Genomic DNA, 9,897 nt, shown 5'->3' on the forward strand with positions numbered 1-9,897 from the left:
CCTTGGTCCCAGAGATTTTCTCTTTTTCTGAAGCGCGCTCTATAAACAGTGACGGATGGAGTAGTATGAGCGGATTCAAAGAAGAGCGTATTGATGGTTGCTTCTTCCGAGCAACTTACAGTGGGAAAGGTGGGGCTTATGATTTGACTGCTCATTACTCACTATTAATGCGGCGCAACGACCGGTCTGAGTCTCCCATGCGGCTGTGCACTACCCCCTCGGTTCTTAAATATACTCCGGAGTATTTGTCTTTCTAGAGATTTCAACGAGTGACTACTCAAATATTTGTCTTTTTAGAGATTCAAATGGACTACTACATACGGATGTATATAGACATATTTTAGAGTGTAGATTCACTCATTTTGCTCCGTATGTAGTCACTTGTTGAAATCTCTAGAAAGACAAATATTTAGGAACGGAGGGAGTACACATACGAAGCAAAATGAGTGAATCTACACTCTAAAATATGCCCATTTGAAATTTGTAAAAAGACAAATATTGTTGATGACAGTTGCGACGACAAAAAAGAAGCATATTCCTTGTCCTAAGGGAAGATAACAACACGGTTGTGTTTGTCTAAAACGGTGTGAGGACGAGATTGCAATATGGAAAGTACGCCGGACGAGCTACGTTTTGTGCAAAGAACTATGGAAGATCCACATGCAGCGACGTGGGAAGACGGGCAGTGGAGCAAGGCCGGAGGGGATACCTGGAGGTCGTCGGGATGTAACTAGGTGAGCGGCGGCGGGCGGAATCTGCCCATACTGCGGCAGCGAGCAGGTGGCGTAGGCCCTACCGCGCCGGAGCTTGGTCAGAGAGAACGGCGTGTACCGCAGATCGGGACGTGCTGCCTCGGCGCCGTCGAACGGAGAAACGATGCACGTCCTCCCTTTCCGCCGGCGGACGGGATGCGGCCGGATCAGTGACCAACGGTGAGAGAGAGAGAGGCCACCGCAGCCTTGTGTGAGATACTTTGAAGAGAGACAAACCAGGAAGGGAGGCTCCATTGTATATAGTGGAGCGGACTACCTTTTTTCTCCATAAAAATCGGTTTATATTCTGTGTACGTGCCATTGAGCGATATAACTTTATTTAAAAATAACGCGCCAACGCATCAAGTCAAACTTTGTTTCGTGCACGCGTGGTACACGACCTCCGTAGGTAAACAACCGCTACACGCGTTCAAATTAGCACGTGGGCTGCCATTTCGTACAGAAATGAGCTCCACCGTGTACCCGCGCGGGTGTGGCTGGGCACGAAGCGTGAGTACGTGCACGGTGCACCTATTCTCTTCTTGTATACGTACACCACCTACGTGGGGTTGTGTGAGAGAGATACAAACGTAGAGAGATATAGTGTGTGGGTTCGTGAGAGTTTTTTTGGGGGGGGGGTCAATCAAAAAATGTAACATATGCAATGTGTGTGAAATAGAGTCCTGGATATATCATATATATAGAGGGGGCGATCCACGAGAAGAGAGTGGAGGTATCATCGACTTGAGGTGTCCATAGAATCGAAGAGAGGGATGATGTGTGTGTGTGTGCGCGCGCGGTCGATAAAGAGTGCCATCGAATTTGTGTGTGCCCACGTCAAAGATATAGAGTGGCTGGCCTACTAGAACGAGAGAGGGGACAGGTGCAGTTTGTCTCTGTGGCATGGATACCTACCTACAGCGCTCGACTATCGGTGTGTGGTGGGGGGGAGGGAGGCCTAATTAACTATAGAGGTACAATGGCTGGTATATGTGTGGAGGAGGAGAGAGGCCTACCTCATGTATTAAGGGAGATCGATCTACCTCATGTATTAAGGGAGATCGATCGGCATCCATGCATATGTGTAGGAGAGGAATAAGGTTGGGAGAGAGACAGAGCTAGAGTGTTGGAGGGGGTGGTAGTGGAGTTGCTTCTAACAAATGGTGGGATAGGCTTGCTAGACAACCGGAGGGCACGCCTGCAATATCAATAAGAGAGGGGATGGCTGCCTGTCTGTGCACGTGCGTGTGAGAGACGGGTCAGGAGGCATGCACGAATGATGAGGGGGGCGATATGGCTGTGGTAAGCAGACATAACTACATAGGAAGATCAATCGTCCTTTGTCAGAGAAAGGAGAGACATAACTTGTGAGGTACGTCGATCGATGGGGGGGAATAGTTAAAGTCGACCTAGGTATATGTTGGGAGATCGATCGGTATACATGCATGTGTGTGTTAGAAGCAAATGAGGCACGGGGAGAAGGATAGAGAGAGAGGGATGCATCTAGGAGGTGGTGCGAGAGTCATACTATATCGAGGGGGAAGGAGTGTGCGAGTACGAGATCGATGAAAAGAGTGGTGGGAGTGAGGCATGGACGGTGATAAGAGAAGAGGGGAAGCTTGTGTTTGTGCTAGGCACACCTGGCTAGAGAGGCATATCGATCGATGTGTGCCGTAAAGAAGGAGCTGGGGGGCCTACACACACCGTGGGTGAACGACCTAAAGTGAAAAGACGAATTTGCGCGATGGAGCTAGAGAATGCTGAGGGAGGGTTAGAGGGATGCGGGCGTCTGCATGCACGAGAGAAAGTTAGCGCTAGCTAGCTACAAAGATAAGAGGATTGTGTGGGTGTAAAAGACGAATAGAGATCATACTTCATTATAAAAAGCGAATTCGGATATTTGAAGAATTTATCATAGTGTTTTAAACCGACGCATGTGTGAATATATATAACGGTGATACACATGGTGTGGTTATGAACATGTTATACTACATATAATATATTTTATCTCTACTCTTATAAAAAACGGAGTTGTTGATGATGGTGCCATCCTGCAATATAGGCCGTCCGATTTATATCTGACGGATAGGAAGGAAACTATGGCAATTTTGAAAAAAGATACCCACACCCCTCTCCATATTTGCAAATTAGGCCTCCCCTTGATCATGTTGATGTTCTGTGGAACGCATGGGCATCTTGCTAGTACTACGTATAACATATAGAACATTGATCATAATTTGGGCTAATGTGTGGCTTTTGCAGCTCAGGTCTAAATACTTGTCATAATGTAGGGGGCGGGGCACTATACTATGTGTGATAAACACGGTGTACACGTATGGAACATGGTTTAGATTATGAATATATAGTTAGTACATCAAATGTACTATTATTTGGAATCAACATCAAGTGTATTCAAAAAATAGAATTCGAGTTCATGTAGTACACATAGTTCATATCTATCTCTATAGTAATCATGTGGTGTGTTATTAAGGTAATACACGAATGATGGTTGAAGTTGGCAACAATCATGATTGTAGATTGTTATTGAAATAGAGAAACGAATTCAAATTCAGTTCGAATTGCAGCGGTAGTATAGACATTTGGAATGCACTAAAATGTTGGTATGAGTAGGTTACATGCATTATACAGCAAGCGAAAAAATTTAATTGGACATAACATGGATTCATACTACCGAATAGCATTTAATTGCACTAAATTGTTGGTATGAGTAGCTTTAAATAGCATTTTTATAGTAAAACGGGGCAAGACTCTCTCTTTGTGTGGTGTGAATAGTTTTATTTTTTTCGTTTTCTTTTTGGTTGAGGGAAGTGCGAATTGATTTGGTACGTACAAGTACAATATTACACGTTAGGCTTGTCCCTAAAATTCAACCCGCGCCTTGTTATATCCCGAAAATTCAGATATCGTGCTCCCAAAACTGGCGCCTTCACAACCCGCGCCTTGCTATCCCGAAATTACAACGCGCGCGAAAACTCCCTCCAGCTGCCAAATCCCGACACGCGAAATCCCCCTTCTAACCCTGAGCCGAAAGGGCCGCTAGTTCAAATCGGTGGGGGGTACTTTTGTAACACACCCTACATTTTGGACAAGCGCGTCCCTAAGTCATGGTTCACCCCCTCCCATCGCCTCCTTTTTGCCATTCGAAATCCCAGGCCGCCATAACCTCTCCGCTCCAGCCGCGAAACCCCACCCTCCTCCGTCCGCCACCTCACCGCTGCCCAGCCGGAGCCTCTTCCCCGACGACGTCGTCCACCGCAACAGCTCGACGTCCCTCGTCCACCTCCCCGGATGAGGATCCGTCGTCCATCTCGTCGTCCCGCCGGTTCAGCCGCCCCGTCCTCCACCTCCAAGGAGCTGCTCCGACGATCGCCTCGTCTATCGCGGCTGCTCCATCCCCACAGCGCCGCCTTAACCTGCTCCACCGGAACCGCAGCATCCTCACCGACTCCTCGGACGAAGCCGAGGCCTACTCGGCGCCACCAAAGAGGTTGTACACTCATCGGCATCGCACCTTCTCCTTAGCTCGACCTCCCGGCGCCGACGGTGCTCCATCCGCACCCCCATGGAGCGGCTACCTTGAAGCCAGCGCCGCGGGCGGACATCTCCCGGGATCCCCCAGTGCGAGGTCCCTTCGGCGGCTGGCGGCCATACCAGCCGGATCTGCTGCTCCATCCCCGTGCGAGGCTCGCTTCCACGGCGGCGTTCCAGCTCGCTCGCTCGGATCGCTGCTGCTGCTGCTGCTCCGGCCTCGCTCGTCGCTCGCTCGCCCAGCTGCTGCTGCTGCTCCGGCTTCTCGCTCGCTCGCGCTGCTGCTCTGCTTCCTCCCCCTCGCTCGTGCTGCTGCTCTGCTCCAATTTAGCTACACTTCAGTCGATTGAATTGACTTTTGGATCAGTCGATTTTCAGGGGTGGGGGGGGGCTCGCCGGAGTTTAAGGAAGAACCACCTGCACGGCGGGGACGGGGGCTCGCCGGAGAGGTACCCCACTATCTATCTTAGGGTTCAGGTGGGGGCGGGGGCCTATTAGGGCTGGCCGGGGCGGCGGCGGACCGGCGGTGGGGAGTTGTTTCGGGGCGGCGAGGCGGCGCTGGGGCCGGCGGTTCGGCCGGTGGTGGCTGGCGGCTCAGGGGGGTGCAGGTTGAAGATGAACTGCAGGCCCTCCCTAAACTACATGTCAAGTGCCTCTCTGCTACCATTGCGTTCAGTTTCGACAGTAACATTCAGATTCCACAGTAAATTTCAGTTTCGACAGTTAAGTTCAGAGTCAACAGTTTTTACCTCATCTGTTGTAGTCAGGTGGTTTTTGGTGATGTAAATTTTACATCTATTTTACATCATCTATTGGAGATGCTATTAGAATCCCACTTGAGATTGACGATGTCTGTCTTGTGCTGCTTCAGCCTTGACGTCTTACGGCTCACCGGGGCTGCTCCAACGACAGAACGATCCATCACAACAGAGCAGTGCCCTGGACGCCGTCTACAGATTCCTCAGATCTTCCTCCACACCTCCGACAGCCACCTCTGCCTCAACTGCTTCAGCGACCAACCCAATGATGCTGAGGTCGACACGGCTACGGCAAAGAGGTTGTACACTTGTTGCATCACTTATTACTATACATTCATGTCGATCCATTAGGGCTATTTTGGTTCGACGGAAAAACATAGCAATAGGGAATTTTCCAATGGCACTCTACTATTCAATTATTCATGCATTTTGTTGAAAGGAATGAAGCAAAACATCCACCTGGACCTACTTTTCAAAATCCTATGCATGAAAACAAGACCAAGTGCATTAGTGGCAGAATAACATTCTAACTGTACACGCTTTCATATGGTTTCACTTTATTTTGGCCATGTTTCTTTGCATTCCTCTGCTCTTCCAATTCCTGTAAACCAAACACCCAAGTTGACAGAAATCCTGTGTTTACAAATGCTCTGTTTACCATGTGCATTCCTATCCTATTCCGGTGTTTTTCCTATCCCTGCGTTTTTAGAATCATGCAAGCCAAATGAGCCCTTACAGAATTACTTCAGTTACAGGTAGGTGTCGAAGGGAACTTTGTGTGGTTTGTCCTGCTCCTGCCGCGACGTCGTCCACCTCACCTGAGGTGCTCCATCGACAGAAACATCCACCAAACCAGACATCACGACTCCTGACCGTCTTTCGCCGCCTCAGATCTCCTTCCCTGCCGCCGGCACCCACCGCAACGGCATCACCATCATCGACTCAGCAGATGAACCTGAGGAGTACACGGGTCCACAAGAGAGGTCGCACTCTTTTGATTCTGCTTATGTTATGCATTGCTTAAAATTACCTGCTACTTTATCGTCCTGTTCACCTCTTGGACTCCAAGTCAGGTCCAAATTAATGTTCAAACTTGAGTTCTAAATTAGTTGTGGGGCACATATCGAGGAAGCAATGAATAGTATCTCTGTCTAATATCTGGTTCACCTAGGGTATGCCTATGTTGTTCATCTTGGGTGGGAAACAAATAGTAAAGCAATCATCATCTGTCTTTTTATTAAATTAAAGCAATCATCAGCCTGCTATCATTATTTTTGGATCCATCCACTGGTTGTTACCATCACTCTAAATTTCTGCATGCTCTCCTTACATAATCTCACCATATTTTTTCGTATGCATGTCAGATATTGTACACAGTCATGCTGAACATGTAGAGAAAAAGAGAAGAGTTTTGCGCGGCAATACAATGTCATGCAGACATCGCTCCATGGTGGGTTCAATGGCAAACCCTCCCCACCCCTCTCCAGATTGTAATCCAGAGGAAGATATCTGTTCTGAGGCGGATTCAGACGCCGCTGACCACTCCTATTTACCCCCAAGGTGTTTGCTCTACCTTGGCATGATGATGTTAGTCATATCATGCATATGTTGCCTTGCAGTGCCTACTTTTGACATCATATATGTCATCTGCTTAGTTTAGACATGTTCTGTCGCCACCTGTTTAGTTTCTATATCATATATGGGAATTATGCAGTCTCATGTCTTTTAGCCAGCCATAATATATGTGAAATGTGCAATGCCATCCTGTTTAACCAGGCATCATATATTTGAATGATATCTTGCCCATCCTTTTCTTCATTACATTTCCATTTGTCGACAATGTTTGTACATTAAACTACTCTTCCTGTGAATCAGCCATTTGGGTGGGAGATTGAAAAATCTGGAGTGAAAACAAGGCCTTCAGAGCAGACAGTGCTACCTGTCGAAGCAGATCTCTTGTTGGGTCCCGATAGCTCCTCAGAGATGGATTCAGAGACAGATGACCAGTCCTATTCCCCCACCGAGGTGTATGCTCTAACTTGGCACGGCGTTTTAGTTATTCATCATATCTTTGAATTATGTTATGCTATGCTATCCAGTTTAGATAGACATCATATATGTGAAATTATGTCATGCTATCCGTTTTAGTTAAACAATATACATGTCAACTATTTCATGTCCTCTTTTTTCCACACTATCTATTGCATCTGTCTCTCATACAATGTCTGTACATTCAACTATGTTTCCTGTTTATCAGCCATTTGAATTGGAGCGGGTGATGCCAGCATCTAGCGGACTAAAAACACGGTCTTCAAATAAAACAGTGCTACCTCTTGGTGGAGATAGCACCCCGGTTGTACATGCACGAGAACCAGCCCTACCACACATAACCCAAACTCTCGCAGATTGTACCCCTACTGCGATGGACAGAGAACCAGCTTCACCCAATCTAACCCCAACCCCAGCAGATAGTAACCCAGTTCCTGTTGACACAGCACCATCTCCACCACAGAGCTCCCAAACAAGAGCAGTTAGTAAGGCAGCTCCAGTGCCCAAAGGGCCAGTACTACCACGGCGAACCCCAACTCCACCAGTTAGTACGCCTATTCCTGTGGAGGAAGCACAACCAGCTAGTCGTACTTTAGCATCTATCGCATTTGATGTTGTTAAATCGTATGTGCGTATCTTCCCATCTTGGAAATATTATACTGAAGATGAAGGAAAATGCCAGTTGCAGGTGTTTGTCCAGGAGTTATGTGTAAGTAATGTTATTCATGGCAATTACTTTGCTTTGTCCCATACATCCTACCTCCATGATGGTTATAATACAGCAAATTTTCCCATTTTTCTCTATAGAGAAGGACCGATTTGGAAACTCAGGATGAGGTAACCTGTGCTAATACCTCTGCTATCTTCAAGAATGCTTGGTGGCAGTATCGGAATTACCTGAAGAAAACGTACTTCACCGGCAAAGAAACTCATCAAATTCCCTTACGTTCTCCTGAGACACATTTACTGGACGATGACTGGGAACGCCTTGTTCTGTACTGGTCCCGAACCAAGAATGTGGTAAGGTCTATGAGCTCATTTTCTATTTTTAAGTACTATATTCTTGCGTCTTACTGTACTCTGTTCATGTAGAACAAGTGCCTAAACCTGAAGAACAACTGTTCTAATTTAAGATTCCATTGCTATCATAGTTCCAAAAAGCGCTAGGCGTTAATTGTGCGTTTTGCCACCGCCTTGCGCTTTACTGACCAAAGCGCATGCTTATGCGCAGTTATGCACAGATTAAGCGTAGTTATGCGCAATGCGTTTCGCCAACGCCTAGAGCCTAGGCGCGCTTAAGCGCTCGCTTAGGCGCGCCTTTTTTAACTATGATTGCTATCGTGCATACTGCTTTGCTCTTGTATCACTGTATTTACTCATACAAACTTATTTTTAAATTGAAGGATCCAATCGAAACTCCAATGGCACAGCAGGTATGTTCACGCATGTTTCTTTAACAGGCTTGCTCTTATCAATAGCTCTGTTGATTTCAATTTCAATTGTGTATACAGTTGACTTCTCATATCATGCACATTACTAGCATCACAACAAAGCAAATAGTGTTGTTGTACATGTAGACCCGTGGTACCCATCTGAAATCTTGTTGTGCCGTGTAGTTTCCCACGCTTTGTATTCTTTCACTGCTGCTTTGTCTTGAACTGATATGATTTGAACCGTGTCTCTATTTTGATTTGGCAAGACAATGCAGTGACCATAGGACATAGATATATGTTTGTTTGATGCTTTTATTATGTACTAGTACTTGGCAATAGAAGACTTGGTAGTTTAATCCTGTCCACCTTACTAATGAACTGGTTCACCGAAATGAGTTTCATATACTAGTACATGCTAAACTGTTATGTGTCTGCTTGTTTCTTCTTTTAGAATGCTGACAGAATATTGGGGAAGAGTGCCTTATTAAGCAATGGTAAAGGAAGTAATGCAGATAAGGTTCAGGATAGTGACACATCCTTGTTGGTCTCCAACAAAGCTGATAAAACAGCTAAGGAAGACTATCTCGAAGACAGTGAGACAACCCCAAAGTCCTGTCTTGGTTTAGTGTTGGAGTTACTGGCCACTACCGCTTGCACAAGCTATTCAAACTCACTGTCTGAATCAGTTCGGTTTCTTGAGTCTCAACTACAAGCTGAAAGACATCGATCAGCTGTGCTGCGACAAGAAGCGGAAGGACTGCGGAAGTCCCTGGAGCATTCAGATGCATACTTTCTGGTGCAACAGCAAGCGTTGGAGGATTTTAGCGCCAAACAGGACAAAGCTAATAAGCTTGCTAAGCTTATTGCCAGCATGGTGGATACCACGTTTCTTGAGCTCTTCTGAAGTTGTTTCAGTTATGCTCTTGTTTTGCTGCCGCGTTTATTTGCACTGGTGGCCAATTTTGACGGCCAGTGTATGTAATATGCTGCTTTGTTCCCTATATTTGCACTGGTGGCGAACTTTGATGCCCAGTGGATGTAATATGTGTAATAGCGGTAATAGGCTAGCGTTAATTGCTTGCTTATTTATTTCCTTATTGTCTTGTTTAGTTGTTTGCTTGTAGTCACTGCAGTTCTTTTTCTGTGTTTTTCTAGTGGCCACAATAACCTATCTTTGGAAACTAGGCCAGAATAATCATGGCAACACACGGACTGTTGTAACCATGGGCCTCCTGCGGGCCGTATGATCCATGGGCCTTCTACGGGCCGTAGGATCCATTGGCCTTCTATACGGGCCGTAGGATCCATGGGCCTTCTACGGGCCGTACGATTCATGGGCCTTTTACGGGCCGTAGG

Source organism: Triticum aestivum, chromosome 1D (assembly GCF_018294505.1).
Source record: "Triticum aestivum cultivar Chinese Spring chromosome 1D, IWGSC CS RefSeq v2.1, whole genome shotgun sequence".
NCBI classification, from domain to species: Eukaryota; Viridiplantae; Streptophyta; class Magnoliopsida; order Poales; family Poaceae; genus Triticum; species Triticum aestivum.